We start from the raw sequence: 26,621 nt of genomic DNA, 5'->3' as shown, positions 1-26,621 counted from the left end.
CTTGCTTTCCCTGAGCTCTGTCAGAGCTGTCATTTGATTAGGATGGAAGGGCCATGGTTGCTCATGCTTGGACATCTCATTGCTGCCTTGAGGGACAGTCTGTCTATAGATTCCACCATGCATGAGCCTTTGAGTCTGTTGGACTCAATCCAAATGCCTTGAAATAAAATCATGTTGTTGCTGGGATTGAGTACACATTGTGCCCCCAGAGTGATATATGTTGGATCATGGCTGATCAGTGGCTGGTTAGCTTAGGTGGTGAGAGCATAATGCTAATAAGCCCAAGGTCATAGCTCTGGACAGAGTAACACAACTTGGTTCCAGGGCCACAGGCTGCTTGCCTAATCCTGACCAGCTGTCTCATCCAGTCTCGCCATTGGTCACAAGGGCAACGACTTGAGAGTCGCTGTGTCAGAGAGACTGTGGATGGATCAGTGTAAATCCATCATCACTGCTAGAAAAATAGCTCAAAGCAGATGGCTAACTGGGGAGGATTAGAGGGGAGTCACTTGTCTTACTACTATTTTTTAATACAGTAAGTGTATTATTCTTATTGTCTCAGTTGAGTTCCTACCTATGGAAAATCAAAACCAGCAAGTTGAACCTTTCCCTGTGTGTTATTTACACCTAAAATTCATTCATTGATGCCATTGTTCATTCAGTAATAGGTAGCTGTGTTTCATTCACACAGCGTATTACTTGGTTATGTACTCAGGATTTTACTTGGTTGTATTTCTATTTGAAAATCTTAATCATTTAACAATGAATATGCTTGACTAAGGATGGGAAAAATAAGCTCATCATAACATGTGACTTTAAGTTTTTCCATATTAGTCAAGGAAATTCATGCTGCCAATTAATTTCCATGCTTTTGAACAGCTGTCATTTGTGGTGTTTTCCCTGAAAACTGCACACATTCTTAGTAAAACCCTTGAGTAGAAAAGAACTGACCAGAACATTTGCTTTTCATCTTGACTATACACGTATACTTTTTAAAAGCTGGCTGGCTAGTCTTAATCCATGAGGAGGTCTGAGAAAGTCATTTAGACTGATTTTTATCCCATATTTATGAAGATAATGGGAATGTAGAAACTAGGATAATTATATATATTTGGTTATGTGCATCATATAATTGTCTTGGATGTCTATATATAGAATTTGTTTTAACAAGGGGGCTTCTTTGGTCCCTTTGAAGAGTATGCTGGACTTAATTTAAGCAGAATTATTGGCAAAGAAAGGGTTGTTCATTAAATGTTTCTCATTTGTATACAGTTTTGAGGGGCTGTATTTGTTTGGGAGTTTTTAGCACTTTGTGCGAGTTGTAGTGTTTCAGGGCATGTTTGCTAACAGTTCTAAGTTCTGACCTGAGGGAACCAAAGGCAGAGTATTTTTCCTACAGAGGACCTTATTTTCTATAACTCCTTCCTGACATCAGTCTGCCAAAACTAGAATTTGTTGACCTGCAGGCCATTCTATAAAGCTTCTCTTTTTAAGGTTGCATGCCCAAGCACGTAGGCTGTGTGTTTGCTGCTTTTTTGAGATATTTAAAGTGATTTAAACATGCTTAACTCTGTATTTTTAAAGCAATAAGCCTAAGTACCCTAAGGCCAAGTAGTATTGGGCACAAATGTCAAAAAATGTGATGGTGATAATAACTTAGCAACAACAAGACTGTTCTTATGTTTAAAAACAGGAGAACCGTACATTTAAAAATTTGTGGTTGGTTGTCAAATATTATTTTTTTCCCTTTCTTTTTAGACTGTGGAAATGGTCTGCCCTGGCCTAGATGTTTTTTTTTTGGGCTTAGTTACCATTCCCTGTATTGGAACTGTGGAGGGGGGATTGTGGTATCTTCCACTGCCAGTTGGGGAGTGGGAGGAAGCACTCTATTTTTCCTAACTCTGACCTAAATTGATTCCACTTGCTTGGCTTGCCTCTCTCGAGGTCCCAACACCTTGAGCCACATGCGACTGAGTGGAATTTATGACTCAGCTGGCTCCCAGGGTCCTGCTGCCTTTATTTATGGTCAGGGCTTTGCTTGGGGCTCTGTAAAGCAAAGCTGGAACAAAAATGATAGTCTTGTAGGTCAACTCTGTACCCTAAACAGGAATAGAGAAATCCCAAGGCTAGTAGGAGCCATCCAAAAAGACCTCCACACTGAAACTTGCCATTGTTCTGTTAGTTGTAATGCGTGAGAGATCAAAGGATTTCTTGGTAAATTAAATGGTTCTTTCTCAAGTCCACATTTTACAAACATGTATGCAAGATTATAAATTCCATACCTCTGGATTTCTTTAGTGATTAGGTCTTAATCATAATGAATACCATTTTGGTATTCTTTTTTGGTAAATGACAGTAAACATTCCCACATGAACTAAAATGGGTAAATTATTAATAACTATTTTAAAGAGTTTTTTTAAATTTTGGACAATATCCATAACGATTTCACTGTATTTTAAATATTACATATCCTAGTTTGTATGAATAATCTTAAAACTCTCCTCTCTGAGTCTGTTTTTGAGCCTGATTCTGATATTTCAGTGAAGTGGGAAAAAACTCATTTGTATAACTTGAATGTATGATAATGACAAATCAGTTTATAAGAAGGTAATACAACAAACAACATTTTAGAATTTGTAATGCTTTTCAAACATAGCAGTAACTAGAACATTTATCAGTACTGCACTTCATGATTTTTGTCACCTATTAGTGTAATAGGAGCTATTACTTATCGACCCCTTCTCTCCCTTTTCTGAATCCCTGTTCCAGGAGAGAGATGCTTTCTTTCCGGTCTGATTCTGAGAAAAATCACTAGTTTGTCTTTAAGATACTATTGACAATTCCATTCCTATACTTTTCTCATTTAGTACGTGTGGGCTTTCGGCTTCTGTTTGATTTTATTTTTGCCTCCATAGAGGCTGAATCTGCCACATAAGGAGCTATGGAGTATACATTTCTTGGATAGTGTAATATGATGTCTATAGGAAGATCCGAATGCATTTTAAATAACTTTCCAATGTATAGGAAAGCTCTCTTCATGTTGTTATAATTGGTGTTCTGCCATTTTCATTGTGTCCTGGTATTTTCTCAGGTGTCTCAGCTAGGGATTGACTAGTAAGCCTAATTTCCTAGGTATTGAGAAATACATTAAAGGAGCTCATCATTATGCTTACACTCTTTGTTATAATAATAATAATAATGTTAATGGACTAAAGTCCTGGAACCAGATTTATGACAGTTGCTTGAAAATTAACACCTTACTCTTACCTGTGTATGTCTTTATAATAACTCGTTTGCTTCACCATTTGTCTGTCAGCAGTTCACAATTACATGTCACAGGGCTAAATTAGGTTTAGAACTACCTAAATTAGGTTGGCAGAACTACCTTGCTGATATACATTCTTTTTTTTTTCTCCTCTATTTGAATTTCAAGAATCTCCTGCAAATCATTTCAGAGTGGTTTTATGTTTAGAGCACCAAATAAAAAAGCCATGTCTTCTCTGACCCTGCTTCCCAGCTTTACCATTCACATGTAGCTTCACCCCTGGTCCCACTGGGAAAGTTGAAAAAAAAAATGGCAGGAATGTGGTTGATGATAGGTGACAAATTCTGCTTTGACCTTTTTTCCACTGGTTCCGGCCCAGATTGTCTTGTTCATCTGTTCGTTGTTTGTTTATTTATTCATTCTTGCAGTAAATTTCTATTAAGCATGTGTGCCAGCTAGGATTTAAGATGCTGAGTCTACAAGGGTGAACAAGATTGATGAGTTCTTGGTCCTCATGAAACTTACATTCTAGTCAGCAGAGAAAACAGTATACATAAAAACAAATAATTAAGATGTGTACTATGAAGAAAGTAAAACCAAGTAAGACAGAATGACTAGGGATAGGTTCCATCATTAGGGTTGCGAGGGGAAGCCTTCTTTAAAGAGTGACATTTGTGATGATACTGAAGAAGGAGAAGGAGCCAGCCTTGTGACAGTCTGGTGGAAAAGCATCCCAAGCTGAGGACGTTCAAATCCAAAGGCCCTGAGGTGGGAACGGTTGTAATGGGCTGGAGGAGCAGAAGGAAGGCCAGTGTGGCTGGAGGGCAATGAGCTTTTACAATGGCTTTCCTTAAACTTATTTTGGATACCAGGAGATGCCATGGTCCCTCAGGGCTCTGGTCACCTGAGCCACCCCCACACACCAATATGGGAAGAGTGAGGGAGAGCCACTAAGAAATGGCAGAGGTTGAGTGGAGAGTGATGGTTCCAGGCAGTCAAGTGTGTGTGGAGAGGGTCTCAAGAGAGATCAAATCTTTTCTAGGTTTTCTGGAGACCAACGGTGCCATAGTGACCCACTAGTTAGAACTTAACTTGGCTTAGCATCTGCCATCGTTGGGCAGAATGCTCCATTGTGGAAGCATCAGAGCACCTGGCGCCCAGACTGGCAACTCTCCCTTTTTGTCCCTTTCTTTCCCCTGGTGGGTGCTGATTGATGCCTTGCAAGCTTTTTTGATACAATAGGTCACAAGGAGGGAGGCTGTGTTTGTATGTTTGCTCATCTTAATTTTTAAGTTTTTCAAAGACTGAACAAAAAGAGGATTGATAAATAAAGGGCATAGAGAAATAATCACAAATTACTTAAATATCTTCAATGCACTTCACAGGAGAGAAAAACTATGAAGCTGCTTATTACACACGGCTTGTTCTTAAAATATTTGATTGTGCGATAAAAGGCTTCTGAATGCTTATACTAGTTCCTGACTGTTGCATGCACAACTGTCTTAAGTACCTCAATTTGCGAAGAAATGGTATGCACGTACATGCCCAAGAACGAACGTCACCAGCTTTCCCTCCACCCTCTCCTCTTGGGGTTAGACAGGGTGTTGTCCTGTTTATTCTTATCTCCCAGCCAATGTGTAATAGAATCAGCAAAACATAACATGCTGGTACAAAGGGCCTGTTGTTTTCAGCCTTCTAATTGTGCTCCTTTCTGCTAGGGAAGGAAGCAGTCATAAATTTCTGTCATTATCTTAAGTAGCAAGGTTTCACAGCTTTGGGAATTTTTCTTTGCTTGTTCTTTGTTATTCTACTTGAATTTTTTGATCCCCCAAACAAAAAGCACCATACTTCTAAACAATCCTTTAAATTTCAGGGGATGTTATCCCCCACGGTTTCAAGGCAGGATGGAACCATAGTGATTCTTTCCTTCAGGAATCTGATTTGAGCTGCAAATTAGTGCACCTTTCATTCACTAAGGCTGCCAGCAACTCTGCTAGCTCTGATGTGCTGAGGATTTTGGGGTCTCTGTGTGGGTTTTGTTTCTTTGTTATTGTTGTTGTTTGTTTCCCAGACTTGAATAAATTCTCAAATTTCTTTCCACATGGATTGTTTTTAAAAATATTTTGAAGAGGCATTTCTTTCTCCTGTTTTCCAGTATAACTCTTCTCTGTTTTTTTGAACAGGTAGGTGTGAATGATAGAAAGCAGCTCATAGCATCCTTTTCTTTACCTATGAAAATGTAATCCTTTGTTTACTGGCACCCCTGCCATTGCTGTAGTGATGAACAGTGTGTCGTGAGTAGCGAGGGCCATGCAAGGTACCCCCTCAGACGCATCTCCTTTGTTGCTTTCTTTGTGTTCATTTCTCCGTGTTGTTTTCTATTTCTATTTTTCTTCTTGAGAAAATTATTTGACTTTGTTTCCCTCCCATCTATAAAGAAGGGCTTTCCTCTTCTAATGTGTTCTGTTTCTTTCATTTTTCTTTCTTAAAATAGAAACTGATTTTTATAAGGTGATGTTCTGAGACTCTGAAAGCCCTTGGCTGTGATCATTTGGTTAGTCTTGACAATACCAGTTTGTACTGAATGAGGCAGGTAGGGAGAAGATGTGTGTATGCTCCATTTTTCACAGCACAGGTGCAGGAGGATATATGATGTCCCCAAGTCACTTAGAGCCAGGAAGTCAGAGAGAGAAGTAAAAGTGCTTTATCCTGGGATAGCTGTCAGAGCCTGGTATTCAGACTTAGGCAAGACTTGTCTGTAACCCTCTCTGAGGTGTATATATTTGCTTCAAGGTCTCCCCATGGAAATCATAGTGTCGTGGAGTCTACCTAAAGATCAGCATTCACTGAGGGCTCATTTTGAGGCAGCCATAGAATCTGGGTACCAGGTAAATTCCTGGTTCACATGAGTATGTTGGGGCCAGGCTCTCTCTCTCTTCTGTTGGAACAACAGGCAGAGTGAACTCACAGCTTTTGGCTTAGCCAGAATCTTCCTCTTGCCATCAAACAGCTGTGCTGCTTGTCAGATCCAGAAGTAGCATTTTATCATCATTACGCCACAATTCCTCACCCTCTGAAAGATTACGCTTAAGTGTTTTGTTTTCTTTGAACTGTTCTCCGTACACATAGACTGACAGTCCTACCTTCAGAGAACACTGCTGGGGCTATCCTTCAAGAGAAGTTGTCAGGCTTTTGAAAGGCCTTCCTGAAGCAATCATCCCTCTACCTAAATTTGTAATCTTCTTTCTCTATTGATGTCATCATAGGCGCCTAATCTCTTCCAGCCCTTGAGCCTGAGATGGCCAGTCGGCACTACCCTTCCATTTTTCCATTGCAAAGAAAAGTCTTTTATTTTTTCCCCCTCCCGCTTATTTCTCTACAGAAGCATCGTTCCTGAATAGATCATACACTCCCTGGGTGAAAAAGAACAATAAGATTCAGTGTGCGAAGTTACCTAAATTGGAATATTCCCTAATCTTGCAGGTTCTCACTCCTCAGACCACTACACTGAGTGAGCCAGTGCTGCTGACTTCTGGACTGTGTTATGTATGTATGTGGGCGTGGAGCTGTGTCTGTATTTCTTTTAATGGTAGACTCCTTTTGGGGAGAACACCAACTCTGGAAACAGTCCTCAAGCAAGGCACGATGTATGAATAGCTCTGATCGTGGGGAACACTGCCTCTGTTGTGTTACAGCCAGTTTGCAGCTGGAACCCACCGATATCTGAGCCAGAAAGGCCTGTTTGCATCAAGTAGGTAAGAAATTGCCTTGTCACTTTACCCCTCTCCTGAAATGTAATTGGAAGAGTATCCCAGCTACCTTTTCTTATAAAGAAGTGTTCACTTTAAAAGGCCAAAGATGTGAAGAAACGCTCCTTTAAAAAATGGATTACTTTTTAAAAAATTGATTAGTTTGTGGGATTTGCAGGTACAATGCAAAAGTCCACCCTGATTTAACCCAAGTGGAGCTTGAAGTAGAACATGTTACATTTCTTGGTTAACTAACCGTGCTATTTATAGAGGTGACTCCTCAGAAAGTCTAGACATTGTTCCAGGAAGACAGAATGCCAAATCCACCCTCACCTTCCCTGTTAGCTTGCTGAAAATAGCTACCTCCCATTTTCACCATAAAATGGAAATCTTGGAACTCCATTTCAGGAGAGTGTGAATGATACTTGGGCTCCCGGCCCAGACTTGGGATGGGCAAGGAAGAGGGTGTGCTCTTGTGAGCCTGATGACCCCCCACCAGGCCTTTGTTCCTTAGAGGCCAGCTTGCTGAGTTGTGGGGACTGTGGTTGGCAGATCCTAGAGGAGGCCCTGAGAGCCTACTAGAGACTGAGTCAGCTGCAGTTTCTGGCTTTTGCCACACATGTGCGATTTCTGAACCTCCTGTTGAAAGCAGGCAGTTGGAAAAGGATGGATGGGCAAAGCTAAGAGTTCATTCAGTAGATACATGTCAACAGACAGATGTGATGAATGCTGATGATTCTGCAGCTACGAGGAAATATGAGACCTTTAGCTAAAATCAGGGTTTTCTATAGTAGGTTCCAAGGAAGACTAGTTTTGTGGAATACTAATAATGTGCGAAAAGGAACTGTAGGTTAATTAGTTCAGGAAATGAATGGATTAAACAAAGTTAAAATGGAGTCTTTACTGGAGGGCTTCTAAGAAAGCCTTTAATATCCTTATTATCCTGATTTAATACCCTGGTGTATATAGGCCTTTCGAAGACAGGGCCAGTATACGCAGTATTCCCCTAAATGCCCAGGGATCCTCCTTTATAATGTGCATTTCATGGGACCATTGTGGTCTCAAAAAACCATCTCCTCAAAATACACTTTGGGAAATGATTCTATTCGGAAATATCTTGGAGTCCATTGCACAGCTGGCTGTGGAATCCAACTTTTATTGTCAGTGGTGGTTGAGGACCTACCTGCCATGTGTCAGGCACTGGGCAAGGGCCTTGCTTTATTGCAGTGAGAAAGATGGGCTCACAGTTTAGTGCAGGAGCCCCCACACTTTTCTAATTACACATCTCTTTTTTTTTTAATTTCATTTTTTTATCGAAGTATAATCTCCTTGAACAATTAACCCCTCCATATATTTATATTTATTTGTAAGTTGTATACATGTAGTACAGTGTTAATGTATTAGGTACACTATAAAATACAAAAATAGGAATTTAAAAGGATGAGGAAAAAACCAGTGATAAAAGGAAATTCTGTCATTTCTCCCTACACCCTAATGGATTGGCGAAGGCCCTGGGATCCCTGCAGCCACCTGGGCCCCACCACAGAGACTCTGATTCAGTGGGTTTGGGGTGGGGTCTTGGCATCTGCAATGTTAACACTTTCACCTGGATGATTCTGCTGCAGGTGTTAGAGAGCAGCGTGTGTTTGGTGGGGACTGTGTGGAGTGTCTCTGGACAGGTAGGGATCTCTTGGGAAGCTTTCACAGGCTCTGTACCCTGCCGACTTCTCGTCTTCTCTCAGGGGAGAATGTCAGACTGAGGAAAGAGGATGGTGGATGAGCGCCCTGGTGATGTCCCTGCTTGTCTGTTACTTGTAAGGAAGGTGTGTTCCCCAGGAGCTGGGCCCAGGGACAGGCCGGGATCCCTGGCAAGTCACGGGGCCTCTTTGCTAGTTTTCGTCTCTGAAAAAGGAAGGGGCTAATTTAGAATTGCCTGCAGAGCGTCTTAGAGCCCTAACATTCTTTGATTTAATTAGGTTTGAGTATTTTGGACAGGGGTGGGGGTGATTCAGTTTCATTCAGCAATTTACATACATGTATATTTTCTTTTTGATGTAAGAGTTAAGTTAGATCATAAACTTGGGATTTTGTTGTACTCCTCAGGCACCTGGGCAGCAGTATGTGGTTTAAATTTTAGGTCTGCAAGCAGAAGGTTCAGAAGAGGCCTCTCTTACCCCTAGTTAATTGCAAAATAAACAGATCTCAAGGGCAAGGGCCCCTTCCTTTCATAATAACCGCCTCTGCTCTGTACACCATCAATGCAAAACAGTATTTCCAAATACCGCCTCAGGAGCATGCTCCATGGATGAAAGCCTTCTTCCTTCAGTCCAGCAATTTACCACTCAGACCCCCTCCCCTTGCCCCCTTGGAGTTAGCAGCTAACTTGCCCCCCTTCCTTTTTTCTAGCCTCCAGATATCTCCATTTGCAAACTAAGTTGCACATACGTATGTTTGAACAGTTGTCAGGCTTGTCTGCCGCTCAAACTGCCCTACCCAGAGGCAGGGCTGGATGAAGATAGTTCAGTTGTACCTGCAGGTGGTGTTGTTTGACCTTGACAGTCAGTTTTAAATGACCTGTCAAGCACCTTTGTGTGCTTCTGGGCACACCCACCTGGAAAATATTATATTCCCTAAGCTTTATGTGCCCTAGCAGGCAGGCTAGGATTTTGTTTTCATCGATGGAGGGTTAATGCATGCATGGCAGGACTTTTACTGAGAGGGGCCCAGCTACAAACACTGTTTTCATTTAATTCTGATTTCTCTTCTCCCTTGGCCTAACCCTTCCTGCCCCCAGGCCCTGCCCCCAACTCCCTCCAGACTTCTTCCACCCCCAGTCAGCCTTCCCTGCTTTCTCACCCCCTCTGTTTGGCTTCAAACCATTTATTCCTGGCTTTGATATCTCCTTGCAGAGCTGCAAGCAATCAGGAGATTATAGGCCCCAGAGTTCAGCAGGACACACTGCCTGGTAGGGGGCTCAGGACCTAGTCCCCATACCACCGCAGGAAATCAGACCCAGAAAACCTGCCAGCCTCCAGGACCCCCCACCCCAGTCCCTGTGCTTGTTCTAGTAACCAGCTCCCCTGGCGGGTGGGCGGTGGGGGGGTGGAGGGGTGGGAGGGACCTTTTTGGGAATGATTCTGACCTTTCCTATGTTGTCTAGGGTCACCTCTTTTGCATGTGTTTGAATTTTATGTTTTTAAACTTTGAGTGTCTCCTCTGCCTTCCGAGACTGTACAAACTGGTGCCTGGAAGTTGGGGTAAGGAGAGTAAATGGACCAATGAAAGGAGCCCGTTGGATTCAGCCTTATGCCTACCAGTGCTTGGATGGTTTCAAGTTATTTGAGGATACAAATGATGACTGTTTATCCAGGAAACCCCTCTTTCTTGGCTTTCATGTCTAAAGCCCTGAGTTGCTGAAGGAAATCTGTACTATATTTCTAATGGTAGAGATGAGAGAGAAGGTGCTTGTTCTCAAGACCAAATGGACATCTTACCATTCTGTAATACTTCCTCCAAAGTCTGAAAGAAATGGGCTCAACTGTAGATGTTTACCTCTCTGATGTTGCCCTCACCAGAAAGTGTTCCACTATTCAGTTGGCTCATAGAGGTGGCTCAAGGAGACAGACTCTGTCTAGTCCTCTAGACACCTTGCTGAGATTTGACTCGGGATCTGAGAGGAAGACCAGCGCTTGTCAACCTGTCGTCCTCAGACGCCAGGAACCTTCCCAGGCCATGGCAGTGCATCACACTGTCTCCCTCCAGGGGATGCAAACCACTTACTCTTCATCCCGTCTGCCCTAGGGGCACCTCTGTATTGGAATCTTGTTACTTAACTTTTGGTATAAGTCCTTACCTAGGATTTCCCAGTTGGAATGAAGAATAGAGGAGGCTGAGAAGTTTGTGGTGTGAGAGTGACTGGACTATGTTTCCAGTCACCAGGAGGAACCTGGTCTCAGAGAATGTTAAGAGAAGCAGAAATATGGATGAGAAATGGCATTCACTCGTGTGCCTCTGTTCTTCCCATGGGTCTCTGAGCCTTCAAACAAGGGCTCTATTTGGTCCAAGCTGGTGGAGTTGGGTTTCGGTCATTTACAACCCAGGGCCCTAATTTACAAGCACTACTTCCTTTTTTGCTTCTACAAACAGAAGCATCATTAGACCTTAGGATTGGAAAAAGGAGTCATTGGCTTTGAGCAGCTCTGGATCCTTTCCCTTCCAGCCTTCAGATTCTTTCATGACGATACCACCTGACTAACTCTTTACAGCTTGTAGAGTGTCCTCATATATATATTCTCTCATTTGCTCCTCACAAATAAGCTCTCAGCCTTTCCATGGCCCAGCTGTCGCAGGCTCCCCACAGCTTCCTTCAAGACCAGCTCTGCCATGGCTCTCCCCAGCCTTCTCTGAGATCTGTGATCCCTGCTGCTCAGAGAGGTCTCTCTGCCCAGCTCCTCCCATGATGTTCCATCCACCAGGCAGGGCACACTCTGCTTTCTGCACAGTGAGTAGTTTATCTTGTGGGGTGATGAGTCCCAACAGGTGCTGACAGCCGGGATCAGGGCCTAGGCTTCTGTGCCTCTTGGCCTTTGTGGCGTAGGGCAAGTGGATCCTAATGATGGATTGTTTGCTTGAGCTGAGCGGTAGAAACCTGTAGACCCACGCCTGGGTTGTGAGTTAAGCAAAGGCAAGCCCCAGGCAACCAAGTGCACTTAGAGTCCTCTCATTTCATTTATTTCTCCTTGGTTAGCCTTTTGAACCACCATGCTGTTACTGCAGGCTTCTTCAGAGCCTGTGTTTGCCCTTCCACCCCTGGGGACGTTTGTGAGGTGGTGGAAAGACAGCACTGACTTTGGAGTCAGAAAGGCCAGTGTCAATGTAGCTGTGCCAGTGTAGCTGTGCTGTTGACAGCTGTGAAGCCCAGCCCAGTTACTCATTTGTAAAATCCTACGACTGGGGCCGGCCCAGTGGCTTAGCGGTTAAGTATGTGCGCCCCGCTCCTGGCGGCCCAGGTTTGGATCCCAGGCATGCACCGATGCATCACTTGTCCGGCCATGCTGAGGCGGCGTCCCACATACAGCAACTAGAAGGATGTGCAACTATGACATACAACTATCTACTGGGGCTTTGGGGAGAAAAAGGGGGAAAAAAAAAAAGAAAAAAAGAAAATCCTATGACTGCTCACCTCTGGGAGTCTTGTGCACATTAGATAAGATCATGTGTAAGATGCTTGGCACAAAGTAGGTCCTTGGCAAATATTGGTTCCTTGCTTCAGTAGGCTTGGAGAAATTTAGTAGTTTGTGGATCAAAAAAAACCACCTAAGATGTGTTGCTTATTAGTGTGAATCACAAACTTTAAGCTCCCTACCAACCAAAATGTCCGTGATTCTCTGAAATAATAGCACCAGGGAGAAAATAAAAATAGGTGTGACAAGGGCGAGCCCAGTGGTGTAGTGGTTAAGTTTGTGTGCTCCACTTCGGCAGCCCGGGGTTCGCAGGTTCTGATCCCAGGTGTGGACCGACCTATGCACTGCTTATCAAGCCATGCTATGGCAGGCGCCCCACATATAAAGTAGAGGAAGATGGGCATGGATGTTAGCCCAGGGCCAATCTTCCTCAGTAAAAAGAGAAGGATTGGCAACGAATGTTAGCTCAGGGCTAATCTTGCTCACCAAAGGGAAAAAAAAATAGATGTGACAAGTTACCATGCTAGTATGAAAACAGGAACGGTTTGTTACAAAGAGTTATGGGGTCTAGATTAGTCAAATTGTACAAATGGAATTTCTCAGTTCGCTGAAGGAGCATTTTAGAGTAGCATCTACATTCTTCTTAGGCCTTCCTTCAAGGATGTAGCTTGAACTGTAGTAGTTTAACGGTACCTGTTAACTTTTCTTCTGCCAAAAAGAAAGTTGAAGAAGGCAGCAGAATAAAACCACGGGACATTTTTGGTTCAAGTCAAATGCATTTCTTAGTTCTTTTTCCACATCTAATAACAAATGAAAAGAATTCCTGATCTTCTGAGGATTTGGGACCCCCACCTGGACTGTGTGAGGCCCCCCTGGGGCTCTGGATCGACCAGTTGGACAAAGCTCTGCATCCTTGACCTCTTTTCCCATCACTTTTGGATCAGATATCGAGCCCTGTCTGCTCCTCTCTGGTCTGTTCTTGGGGATATCAGAGGCATTATCTGACCTCTGCTTAAAAGGACCACATGATGGAAACTTCCGAAAAAAGCCTGTGTTGCCACACCTGCTGCTTCCGAATGGAGCCAGAGAGACTCTGAGTCAGAAAGAAGGCCAGGATGGAGGGGGTGAGCTGCCATGGGGGTGGGGTGACCTCCTGCACTGCTCTCTTGGAATACTGGTCCCGCTCAGGCTGCTTTCCCAAGGCCCCTGTCCCAGAAGCACACACATAATTTTGTAAATAGTACCCGTCTGTCTTGGTTGAGATAATCCTGTGGGCCAGACTAGGAATGGCTCAAGACACTTTACAAAAGAATCAACCTTAAAAGGCCTTTGAATATTAAGTTTCTTTACTGAAATTTTCTATTTGTGTTCCCCACCTCTGTTCCCATCTACCCATTCCTCTCATTCCTTAGGTACTTTTATTAGCTTTTTGTATGACCTCCTGTGTCTCTTCATGAAGATGCAATAATAGTTGTGTAGATTATTATCCTCCCTCCCTTTTCTTATACAAAAGGAGGCAGAGCACACACCTGTTTATGCTGTGCTTTTGTCACTTACCATTATATCCTGGATTTCTTTCTATTATTAGGCCTTAGAGAGTTTTCTCATTTTTTTTAGCTGCATGGTATTCTATTCTATGGATGTTCTCAGTTTATTTATCCAAAATATGGATCTTTGAGTGTTTCCCAGTATTTTACTGTTGTAAACAATGCTGCATTGAGCACTTGGCACATTTTAAAGAATCAGTAAATGCACAAAGATTCCGTTGATAGCCCTGCCGTGTTGTGGGAAGTAAGATGTGCCTGCATCTTATTTGTCCCCGCCTAGTGCTATAACTATATGTGGAACCACGTGAAATTTCTGGTTTTTGAAATTTCAAAAACAGTTGAACATCTGCACTTTTGTGTGGTTCACCAAGACTTGGAGGAACCTTCATGCAGTAAAGCAGGGATGGAAATAAGAATTGTAAGTCTCTCACCCCAGACCTAAAGTGTCATTGTGAAGCTCTTGCTCATTTAGGCCCGAGTCCTCATTTCATACACTGGGTGGAAGCCACGATGATCCCCTTTCAGCAGTTTTGTAATGATGTTGTTCTTTAGTTTCATTACTTTTTTTTTTTTTTTTTTTTAAGATTTTATTTATTCATTTTTTCCCCCCAAAGCCCCAGCAGATAGCTGTACGTCATAGGTTCACATCCTTCTAGTTGCTGTACGTGGGACCCGGCCCCGGGTTGGACGGAGAAGTGGTGCCTTGGGGCGTGCCCGGGATCCGAACCCGGGCCGCCAGCATCAGAGCGCGCGCACTCAACCGCTAAGCCACGGAGCCGGCCCTAGTTTCATTACTTTTAACCACTGTAAAGTTGTGTTCATCCTTTTCTCAGTAACTTTGGAAATTTAAAGAGAATCTCTTTAAAAAATGAACCTACATATTTGACATTCTTAAATAGCATTAAGAAATGCCATTTATTTTTCTGGTTAAGAGAACTAGATATTATTTGTACAATTTGGGCTGTTGGTTTTATTTATTTGGGTTGCACCCTGGTGTTGAGTGAGTGGTACTAGCTGGTGTGGGGACCCACAGCTGGGCTTCCAGGAGCAGAGCGTTTACGCCGGAGGCTTGGAGGTGGGCAGGCAAGAGGCTGCACTGAGCCCAGGCCAAAAGGCCGGTGACCAGTCATATAAAATAATGCTGCTATGGAGGTTTCAAATGAGAAAATTTGAAGGAGGAAAAGGGAAAATATTCTTTAACCACATTGAGAAAAAAATGAAGGGGAAGGCTAATGCTGTCTTTTTTAAATAGGAGGATGTTGAGAAGACAGAGATTTTTAATGGTTTTAATCTTCAGACTTGGGCAGAAGGCCAGGTATTTTCTGAATACAGAAAAAGTAGAGTGAAATGCCAGAAAGAGAAGTGGAAAGTAGTGGGCTATGGAAACAGGTAAATGTGTCTGAATTTCCAGGCTCCTCAAGGAATGGGTCGAGTTGTGGCAGAGTTGCTGAAACGTTTTTTAAAGCTCAGTTGAATGTCCATATGCCACCCCCCACATAATTCTGGAGCATATTATCCAAAACTCAATTTTAAATAGTAGGCAGAGCCTAGGCTGCTACCCCATTATGGTTTCATGTTGGCCAGAATAGTCTAATTTTTTTCGGTGACATCAATGGGAGGCAAGCAATGGACGTGATTTATCTCAGCCTTAATGAGGCATGACACTAAAGAACAAGTTCAGAAAATGTTCTTTATCAGCATGGCAAATTTTTTTTTTAAATCTCTAAAGGGCAACCATTTTAGTAAATACAAAATTAATATAAGCTGTAGGCCCCTGCACTGTGTGTGTGCAGAGACACACACACACACACACAAGCATTCAGCCTGTTGATCTCCCCAGTAGTTATTTCCTGTAGATGCACACGCAGAATTCAGTGATCCCCATGCTGCTTTGGCAGGACAGTCATCACTTAGAGGGAACAGACAAAGAGAACTGTCACAGTGCAGTGAGGGGAGCTGCTGATCATTTGTGTCACCTCCCCTACCTGGCAGGGCCCTTGAACCCCTTCGAGGATGTGATGAAGCTGAAGCAGTAGTTGGAGGGTCGTTTTTTTGTGCTTTCAAATGAATGCCTGATCTGAGGGAAATAGACTTGTGCTCTTCATAGAAAGAAAATTATAAGGAAGTCCTTTTTTATAGCTAACCCATGCTCCTCTTGCTGCAGCAATATACCTTCCCTCACAGCCTAACTCCAGCAGCAGAATCACTGGTCACTCCATGCTGAATAATGGGATGCTTTATTGCTTTGTTACTAACCTTCCAGCTTTTGCTTTTCTAGGCTAGATAATCCCAACAGTGTTGAGTTCCTTTTTATAGTTTCTATATTCTTTTTCTGTAATCACCTCAGTTGCTTTCTTCTGGATCACTTGCTAGTTCTCTTCATTGCTTAGAAGTTGAAAAGTCCAAAACCGGGCACAGGACGCTGCAAAGGTGTCTCCATGGTAAATATAGGATCCATTTTCGGAGCTCTTAATTCTAGGCCCAGCATTGTGCTGAGTATGTTTCATGTGTTGTCCCATTTAAGCCTTACAACCTCTGCAGGTGGAGGCTATTTTACTGGCATTTTGTAGATGAGGAAACTGAAAAACGAGTAGTTCTGTGTCTTGCCCATCTCGCTCTCAAGTGACACAGCTGAAACCCAACCTGGGTCTCTGACTGTGGAGCCTACAGTCTGAACCACTTCTCCTCCGTGCCATGATTTCATTCATCAATCCCAGAATCTTATATTTAACTCTAACAACTATGCCGGGCAGCCAACTTGCTTTCCATTTAAAGATCATTACAGCTCCCTTTTACTACTTTATTAACACATGGTCAGTTATTCGTTACTTCAGACTGGTCTGCACGTGTTCCTGGAAATTCATTTTATTTAACCAGTTTTCCAAGTTCTTTGATTCTCATTGAATTCTAATTCAGCCATTCAAGAGGCTGTTAATCCCTCTTATCTTGATTCCCTGGAGGATCTAATGAAGTCTCTTAACTGGTGAGCCGCCTGGGAGTCTTAGGTGTTCAGTGCCCTCCCTGATGTCATCCCCTACACCTACCCTGGCCCTCTTGGGTTTCCATGGCAGACTGAATGGAAGGAGGTGTAGAGTGAGCAACGGTGTTGGCCATTAGTGGCAGTGAATTTTTAGGTACTATCTATTTATTCAAATTTGGAGGTTTCACCAGAATTTCATAGTAACTTTAGAACTAGGAAAATCTAACTTGGATTTTGTTTCAAGGCCAGGGCTATCATGTACTCATTGCTCTCACTGAGAATCTGGGACACTGCCAAGATGTTATTTTGTGGAAACTATGCCTTTGGAATGAAAAAACACCATCTATGAAAAAGATTCACCTGACGCTGAATTGTATCACAACCAGCATACTACACAGTACCAGGCGTGTAGATGACTTTCAGATCTGTTTATAAAGTGAGGGAAAGAATGTGTGTAGGAATAGCAATGATGATGAAAGTAATTTTACTTTTTGCCAAAGATGGCTGATGTGATTTCCCCAGTGTATGGACACCAGTTTAGGCAAGAGAGAGTAAGACAGGACTCACTATTACAATTATCCTCAAAATTAAAATTAAAGTAAAAAACATTCTCTCATAACACATTTTTTAGGAATAACAGAAAAAAAGATCAATGTTCCAGAATCTCTTCAGGCCCCTAAAAAGAGGATTTCTAGGGTTTTCGGTCTTTAGCTTTCCTTTCCTTCTCTCCTTTTCTGGTTTCTTGCCCAAAGATGTTAAAATCAGCCAAGGATGGTCTCCTGCGAATCACTTGCAATTATACCCATCATTACAAGTATAGTTTGACATCTACTATATTTAAGAACTCAGAGGTACTTGTAAACACTGCTAGGAATAGTCCTTAACTTCCAGGTGGGACCAGAAAATAAATAATTTCTGCCTCTACGATTATACTCTTCCAACCATTTGTCAAATTCAGCTCAAAACAGGATCTTGAGTACAGACTGTTTTTTCTGGTTGCTGCATAGCTCAGTTAATCTGTAAACCACGGAAATGTGTTATTGAGAGCATTTGCAGAAGGGTGGAACCAGGAGCTCATGGCTGGAGCAAGAAAATGTTTCATTATTTACAGAGGAAGGGAGTGAAACCCCTGAGACTTGAATTCCCTGTCTCCTCAAAGGGAATTACGGATACATTCTTTTACCTTGATGGAGGAAAGGAATTAAATAGAGAAAACCACAATTCTTTTACAATTTTTTTTCCTCTTTCAATTTTGCTCTCTAGTTTTTGTAATACCCTTCTCAAGTCTTGAAAATACAACTGCTTCCCATCTGGTGAGCTTTTTTCCCCCCCGTTTTGCATTTGGCAATGATGTTTTCCTGTGTTTTCAATGGCACCAAAATTAACATGGCTGTTTTTATTTAACAGGAACAACTTCAAGTTTTATATTACACACCCAGCCAAAGAATCTTTGATTTTTGCCCTGGTGTTCCCAAGATATTAGCATGGCTTTGAAAACAGGGCTATTTAACTGCAGTTGCAAAGACAGCAGGGAAAACAGGGCAGATTGGGGAGGGTCGAGTGAGAGAACAGAGGATATGAGGGACGTTGGCCTCCCCCAAGTTACTATTTTTAAAGTTTGCTTGCCTACTGAATAGCTCAATTTACAAATCCTACTGGATATAGTTTTGACCTTTCCCAGTTTTCTTTCCTGTTGAAAGTGTGATGGATGTGTTGGTGGGAGACAAACCATTTGTTCCATAGATTTTGCCATATGCATGCTCCCTTGTGAACACCAGACCCTCCCCTCCCCTCAATATGGGATACTCACATTGTCTAAGGCATGGTGCAGGGGGTATCCAAACCCAGAATTTCTTACGAGGTGGGATCTCAGATCCCAATTAGAAACACTCCAGGAAACATACGTCTTTATTTGTTAAACAAATAGTCTTATGTGAGCCCTGCCAAAGACATGCACTTATTTTATAATTTTTTTCCCCCCCAAAGCCCCAGTAGATAGTTGCATGTCATAGCTGCACATCCCTCTAGTTGCTGTATGTGGGACGCGGCCTCAGCATGGCCAGAGAAGCGGCACGTCAGTGCGCACCCGGGATCCGAACCCGGACCGCCAGCAGCGGAGCGCGCGCACTTAACTGCTAAGCCATGGGGCCGGCCCGACATGCACTTATTTTAAATAAGTGAAGTAAACATTACTGTGCAGGGGAGTGCTTCCTTATGCACACTGTAACTTCCTGAAGCCCAGTTTTAAGGTTTTAAGTTGGAACATGCAGTGTTCTTTTTTCCTTGGCTTGGGTTCTAGAGAATGTTGTTTCCTCGTTTAGTAATTGGAGAGTTAATGGGGTTCTTTGTGATGCTACTGTAGAAGAGAGACTGTGTTTTATTTGATTCTGAGACTGTAATTAAAGTGGCGCCTATTGGCATGGTTAGAGTTAAGGTTGCTTCAGCTTTTCCAATATGAACTCATATTTCAGGGGTTTATAACTAGCTATAAAAATTTGCTTCTAGCTACAGACCTGGCATATTCAGTATCAGCCTAGGAATAACTTTACTTTCTAAAAAGTCTTTTAAAAAGGATAATTAAAAATTCAGTTTAGCTGTTTATAACTGTTAAGTTACAAGGTTGTGAGGAAATAAAAATAGCTTCTTTTTGTTTTTTTAGCAAATACTGGTGATCTATTTTTTTTTTTATGTAGACAAGGTTATTTGATATTTTTTATATCTTCAAAGGAAAATACAGCAAAATCTCTGTGAAAGATATTTTGAAAGGATATTGTTTCAGTTTTCATCATGGCACCAGGCAGGGTCCTAGTACACCCCCCCGCCTTGTTATCCCAGGACATGAGTCTCCCATAGGACTATTGGCAAAGCTGTTTTGTCAGTGGGCTTTAAGTTCATTGTAACAAAACTCCTGGCTAAGGAGTGCACAGCAGCCTCTTCCTGGCAGATGGCAATATGGCCAGCCCTTACAGTTATGAGGTCATGGCTACTCACCTATCCCACTCAGCCCTAACCTTCTGGGCCCTGCATATTGGGACACAGTGAGCAGCCCAGGGACAAAGCCCTATTACAGACCCACTTGCGGGTATGGGGAGCCTTCTCCCAGCTCTTGCTCTGCATCCCTTCTCTTGGTCCACATGGGTGGGGAAGGGGAGGAGGGAGTTTGCCTCTCTAGGAGTCTCTCTTCAGTTCAGTGGCATTTGTTGCAGCAAGTGGCTTTAGGTGGGGCCATTTTTGTACATGCTGAGAGATGAGTGTGATACAGTTTTCATGGGTGATTCAAAAGTTCTCCAAATAGAACCTTCTTTAAGGCTTCATGCGAGGGAGGTTTACCTTTAGCCATTCTTTGTCTAGCAGCCAGCGTCTTGCTTGATGACGTGATGATAATGCTGATGGTGGTGGTTATGATGGGGGAAAGAGAAAAGGTAGTGTGGTCATGGTGATAGTGCTGATGATGTTACTAGTAGAGGTGGTGATGGCCATGGTGGTAGTCATGGCAGTACCAACAGTGGAAGTGGGGGAGTAGTGGTGGTGGGTAGTGATGGTGATGATGGCAACGGTGGGAGCTACAGACTTCTGCCTGCCCAAGCTGTTTGCAGAAGCCATTCTTCATGTTTGCAGAAGCAGTGGCTTAGGGAATCTGCTTGTTGTCGCTTCTCTACATACAGTATGCCTGGTGGAACTAACAACTGGCTTTTGGTAGATCTTGCCTTCCATTGAACAGTGAATTTGGTTTGTGAGAGAGATGGGTACCATGACCTTTTTTCAGAGGCAGGTCTCCATTTTGGAGCCAGAGAACAATGTGTCTTCTTTTCTACGGCTTCCAGTTTAGGATCTAGGAACAGGGTGACCTGGAGCTCTGGACCTGAAGCTCTGGAAAGAAATTCATGAGAGGATATTCTATATTTGGTTTTCTTCTCTAACTTAGCATGAGGGCAGAGAATGTCTTTTCTCCCTACATATTTCCTTATACTCATAGTGTACTCAGATGACCCTTTTAAAATTCATATGGGCACTGCTTGGAGGCTCTTCTCGCATGTTTTCAGAGCCATTAAGTAGAGAGATAGTGGGACATATCTAGTATTTCTACCAAAATTGAACTGCTACTGTGTACTAGGAACCATACCCTGTGCTTTACATACATGACATCTATAAATCCTTTCAACAACTCTGTAAAGTAGGTTTTTATTATCTTGGTTTTACATATTAGGAAAGTGAGGCTTGGCTCATAGGTAGTAAAACTAGGATTTGAAAACTGTGGTCTGTGTGACCTCAGACCTTTTACTCTTTCCTCCACTATAGCCCCCAGATAGCTATTTCAGCCATCCTAGAACATTCTAGAATGTTTCTTGTCTTTACTTAGGTAAAAGTATGGAAAGAAATTCATAAGAGAATATTCTATATTTGGTTTTCTTCTCTAGCTTAGCATGAGGGCAGAGAATGTCTTTTCTCTCTACATATTCCTTATACTCACAGTGTACTCAGATGACCCTTTTAAAATTCATATGGGAACTGTTTGGAGGCTCTTCTCGCATGTTTTCAAGGCTGGAACTGTGGAGTGATCTTTTCCTGACCTGGCTGGTCTTTGGCCAAATAGGACATTGAGTAAGCCAGAAACCAGGCCCCAACAGAAAAAAGCAAATAGAGATAAATATTTATCCTCATCCCAGTGGGATCTCTAGGTTTTCAGGATCAAAGGCCTACTTTGTGTGTGTCTGTTCATAAGCCTTGGATAAGTATACAGAAGCAAGCGACCTGTAATATAGTAAAGACTCTGTGGTACCCAGGCTCTTTAACCCTCAAACAAATTCCCTGGTGATGTTAAAAAAAAAACAAAGCAAAAACAAAAAACTGGAATCCCATTTATAAAAATGAAAATATAAATTGCATTCCCTAGACATAGAATGAGGAAAAGAAGGAGAAACAGAGTAGAAACAAAAAGAAAAGAAAGAAAATGAGAAGAAATGGGAAAGAAAAGACCAGAGACAGAAAGCAAGAAAAGGAGGGATGAAGAACAGTGGTTTTGGAGTTGGTGCCAGGGAATATTGTTATAGGAAGCATGAAGGCAGATGCTGTGATAGATGTTTATTCTTCCTGTCTGTGGATTGTCTTCTCACTTTCTTGATAGTGTCCTTTGAAGCACAAAAGTTTTTATATTTGATGAAGTCCAATTTATCTATTTTTTTCTTTGGTTGCTTGTGTTTTGTTGTTATATCTAAGAATCCATTGCCTGATCCAAGGTTATGAAGACTTATACCTATGTTTTCTTTTAAGAGTTTTATAATTTTAGCTCTTACATTTAGGTCTTTAATCCATTTTGAGTTGATTTTTGTGTGTAGTATGAGAACTTCATCCTTTGGCATGTGAATATCCACTTGTCTCAGATTTTTATTCCTTAATTCAACAAATATGTATGACATACACATTGTGTGCCAGGCATTGTGCTGGATGCCAGGGATAGAACTGTCAATAAAATAGTCATCAGTGTCAGAGTGTTTTGGAACCTGGGGACAAAAAAGAAATTCCGGAAATTTGGGAGGTAAGGTAGACTTTTGGAGGATTTAGACTCTTTGAGCAGAATTTTTTCAAAGTGTAATACGAGGAAACCTGCTTAGAATTACCTGGATTGCTTGTTAAGAAAGAAAACAGACTGATATTATTTATCTATACATATGATTCTTATGTAACTAAAGTATGAGAATCACTGCTTTATATATTGAAAGCTAGGTAGACCTGGTTATTATTTCCTCTTAGATCATTATCAAATATCCAAGTATCATTGATTTATATTTTTCTTTTCTTTTTTTTTATCTTTAAAAGTATTAAAAAAAATTTTTTTTTTACTGTGGTGACATTGGTTTATAACATTGTGTAAATTATATTTTTCAACATGAATAAAATCAGACCTTTTCTGTGGGCTTATTTTGAAATACAAAGAAGTGAGGCCATTGTCTAACCACATACCAGACTGCAATTGTGGAAGTCATTCTTCCAAAAGCCTGTTTATGAAGAAATATTTTAGATGGGAAACATGATATATCTCTGGAAAGAGAAGTAAGAAACCGTTCTCCCAATTCTACACTGGATGCACTTCACAAAATAGGCCATGCCCATGATGCCAGGGCCCTGGGCAGAGTTTCTTTCAGCAGCTGGCTGCAGCTGCTCTTTCTACCAAAATTCTTCTCTCTTCCATAGAAACACCCACAAAACATCTGTGTGAGTACCCTCTACCCACACTGACCATTTGGCAGATGCTGACTGGCTCTAGGGAGAATCCATTACCCCCTTGCATCTAGATTTCCTTTGCTATTCATTCTCTTAATGGAGAGGGAACAAAATGCCTTGACTCTAGCTCTCTCTTGGCATTCAGGGCACTTGGTGGTTTGGATACTGTCTGACTTCATGACTGCCGGGGGCACAGGGAGCTCTGTAAAGGGGATATACCATTACATATTCACACGCATGTGTGTGTGCTTTGCCTGTACAATCCAAGAGCGTGTGAAAGAGCAGTGTTAGGAAAGTGCCTGCGTGAACTACATCAGTTGTTTGACTTTTAAAATGAGAAATGAGCTACTTCCAACATGTGAACTGACTGGACGTAAGATTACTTTTGTACATTCTCTAAGGGACTGAGAGGGGAAAGGTGATGATCATTAAAAATGTTGTGTTGAGTCCTAGAAGAAAACATGAGTGAATTCCTTTTTTAACCTGAAAGTGGAGAAACCTCCTGGTTTCAAAATCCAGAACCAATAAAACAAAAGATTGATAAATTAGACCACATGAAAACAAAATACTTTTGTAAGTAAAAAAAAAGCAAAGCAAATGACTCATTGGGAAAAAATATCTGCAATTTATGTCACAGACAAATAAGTAATGAGCTTCTAAAAACAGAATAGAAAAAAAATAAACTCAATAATCATATAGAACAATGAGCTAGAGATATAAACAAACAATTCACAGAAAAGAAATGCAAATATCTCTTAAACCTATGAAAAGATGCTCAACTTTGCTCATCATAGGAGAAATGCAAAATAAAACTACACTGAGGTATCATTTCTTACCTATCAGACTGGCAAAGGTTCAAGAATTTGACAACATACTCTGTAAGTGGAGCTGTGTGGAAACAGGCAATCTACATTAGTGGTAGAAATGCAAAATGGTTTAACCTCCATGGAGGGGAATTTACAGTATCTAGCAAAATTAGATAGGCCTTTGATTCAATAGTCCAACTTCAAGTCTTTCTTCTATAGAAATTATCCTAAAAATACACTCGCAAAAATAAAAATACTCATGTATGTATTTATTTATTAGCACAGCAAAAGACTGGAAACAACCCAAATCCCAAATGCTCATCAATTTGGGCCAATTTAAAGAAACTATGGTACATCCACACAGTGGAGCACTGTGTATGTGTAAAAAGGCATGTGGACTGTCTCTAAAGCCATGTGGTAATCTTTAGGATATACTGTTAAGTGAAAAGAGCAAGGTGGGTAACGTGTGTCTAGTATGTTAAATATCAATCCCATTGGTATTTAACAAAAACAATGGAAATATAAATGATAAAATTTTAAAGAGTGGTTACCTATGTAGAAGGAAGGAACAGAGTGAGAGGGATAGGGATAGGAGCTAGACTTCTGACTACACCTTGTTTTGTAGATTTGACTTTGGAACCAAGTAAATATTGCACGTAACTATAAAATTAGTTATTCTTTAAGCAATCCCTAAAAATTAAAAGCAAAATGCCATCTTTATGCTCCCCACAAGGGACACACTTTAGATGTAAGGACAGACACAGACTGAAAGTGAGGGGATGGAAAAAGATATTCCATGCAAATGGAAACAAAAAGAAAGCTGGAGTAGCTATACTTATATCAGACAAAATAGACTCGAAAACGAAGATTGTAATAAAAGACAAAGAAGGGTATTACATAATGATAAAGGGGTCAATCCAACAAAAGGATATAACATTTGTAAATATTTATGCACCCAACGTAGGAGCACCTACATATATAAAGCAAATATTAATAGACCTAAAGGGAGAAATAAACAGCAATATAATAATAGTGCAGGACTTTAATATCTCACTTACACTGATGGATAGATTATCCATCACAGAAGATCAGTAAGGAAACATTGGCCTTAAAAGCGACATGTTAGACCAGTTGGATTCAACAGATGTTTGCAGAACATTCCATCAAAAAAGCAACAAAATACACATTTTTCTCAAGTGCACATGGAACATTTTCCAAGATAGATCATATATTAGGCCACAAAACAAGTCTTAATAAATTTCAGAGTACTGAAATCATATCAAGCATCTTTTCCGACCACAATGGTATGAAACTAGAAATTAATAACACGAAGGAAACTGGAAAATTTACAAACATGTGGAGATTAAACAACGTGCTACTGAGTAACCAATGGGTCAATGAGAAATCAAAAAATACCTGAGACAAATGAAAGTGGAAATGTAACATACCAAAATTTATAGGATGCAGCAAAAGCAGTTTTAAGAGTGAAGTTCATAGCAATAAATGCCTACCTCAAGAAACAAGAAAAGTCTCAAACAACCTAACTTTACACCTCAAACAACTAGAAAAAGAAGAACAAATGAAGCCCAAAGTTAGTAGAAGGAAGAAAATAACAAAGATTAGAGCAGAAATAAATGAAATAGAGACTAAAAAGACAGTAGAAAAGATCAATGAAACTAAGAGCTGGTTCTTTGAAAAGAAAAATACAATTGACAAACCTTTAGTTAGACTCACCAAGAAAAAAGAGAGGACTCAAATAAATAAAATCAAAAATGAAAGAGGAGACATTACAACTGATACCACAGAGATACAAAGGATCATAAGAGACTACCATGAACAATTATACACCAACAAATTGGACAACCTGGAAGAAGTGGATAAATTCCTAGGAACATACAACCTACCAAGACTGGATTATGATGAAATAGAAAATATGAACAGACCCATTACTAGTATCGAGATTGACTGAGTAATCAAAAACATCCCAACAAACAAAAGTCCAGGACCAGATGGCTTCACTGGTGAATTCTACCAAACATTCAAAGAAAAATGAATACCAGTCCTACTCAAACTCTTCCAAAAAATAGAAGAGGGGGGAACTCTTCCACATTTTATGGCTGGCATTACCTCGGATACCAAGACCAGACAAGGATGCCACAAAAAAAATGAAATTACAGGCCAATATCCCTGATGAATATAGATGCAAAAATCCTCAACAAAATATTAGCAAACTGAATTCAACAATATGTTAAAGGGATCACATACTGTGATCAAGTGGGTTTTATTCCAGGGGTGCAAGGATGGCTCAACATCTGCAAATCACTCAGTGTGATACACCACATTAACAAAATGGACGATAAATGTCATATGATCATCTCAGTAGATGCAGAAAAAACATTTGACAAAATTCAGCATCCATTTATGATAAAACTCTCAACAAAGTGGATATAGAGGGAACATACTTCAACATAATAAAGGCCATATATGATAAGCCCACAGCTAACATAATACTCAATGGTGAAAAGCTGAAAGCTTTTCCTCTAAGATCAGGAACAAGACAACGATGTCCACTCTCACCACTTTTATTCAATATAGTATTGGCAGTCCCAGCCAGAGCAGTTAGGTAAAAAAAAAAAAAAAAAAAAGAAAGAAAGAAAACGCATCCAAATCGGAAAGGAAGAAGTAAAACTGTCACTATTTGCAGATGACATGATATTCTATGTAGAAAACCCTAAGAACTCCATCAAAAAACTGTTAGAACTGATAAATGAATTCAGTAAATTGCCTGATACAAAATCAGTACACAAAAATCTGTTGCGTTTCTTTACACTAATGATGAACTATCAGAAAGAGAAATTAAGAAAACAAT

General features: G+C 41.1%; 1 protein-coding gene across 12 annotated transcripts in view; it reads left to right on the top strand.

Moving 5' to 3' along the window:
* Positions 1 to 26,621, top strand: part of AOPEP (aminopeptidase O (putative)) — a 514,798-nt gene that overhangs the window by 78,950 nt on the left and 409,227 nt on the right. The window lies entirely within an intron of this gene.

Source organism: Diceros bicornis, chromosome 22 (genome assembly GCF_020826845.1).
Source record: "Diceros bicornis minor isolate mBicDic1 chromosome 22, mDicBic1.mat.cur, whole genome shotgun sequence".
NCBI classification, from domain to species: domain Eukaryota; kingdom Metazoa; phylum Chordata; class Mammalia; order Perissodactyla; family Rhinocerotidae; genus Diceros; species Diceros bicornis.
Note: the sequence above shows the minus strand (reverse complement) of the source record. Positions and strands in the feature narration are given on the sequence as shown.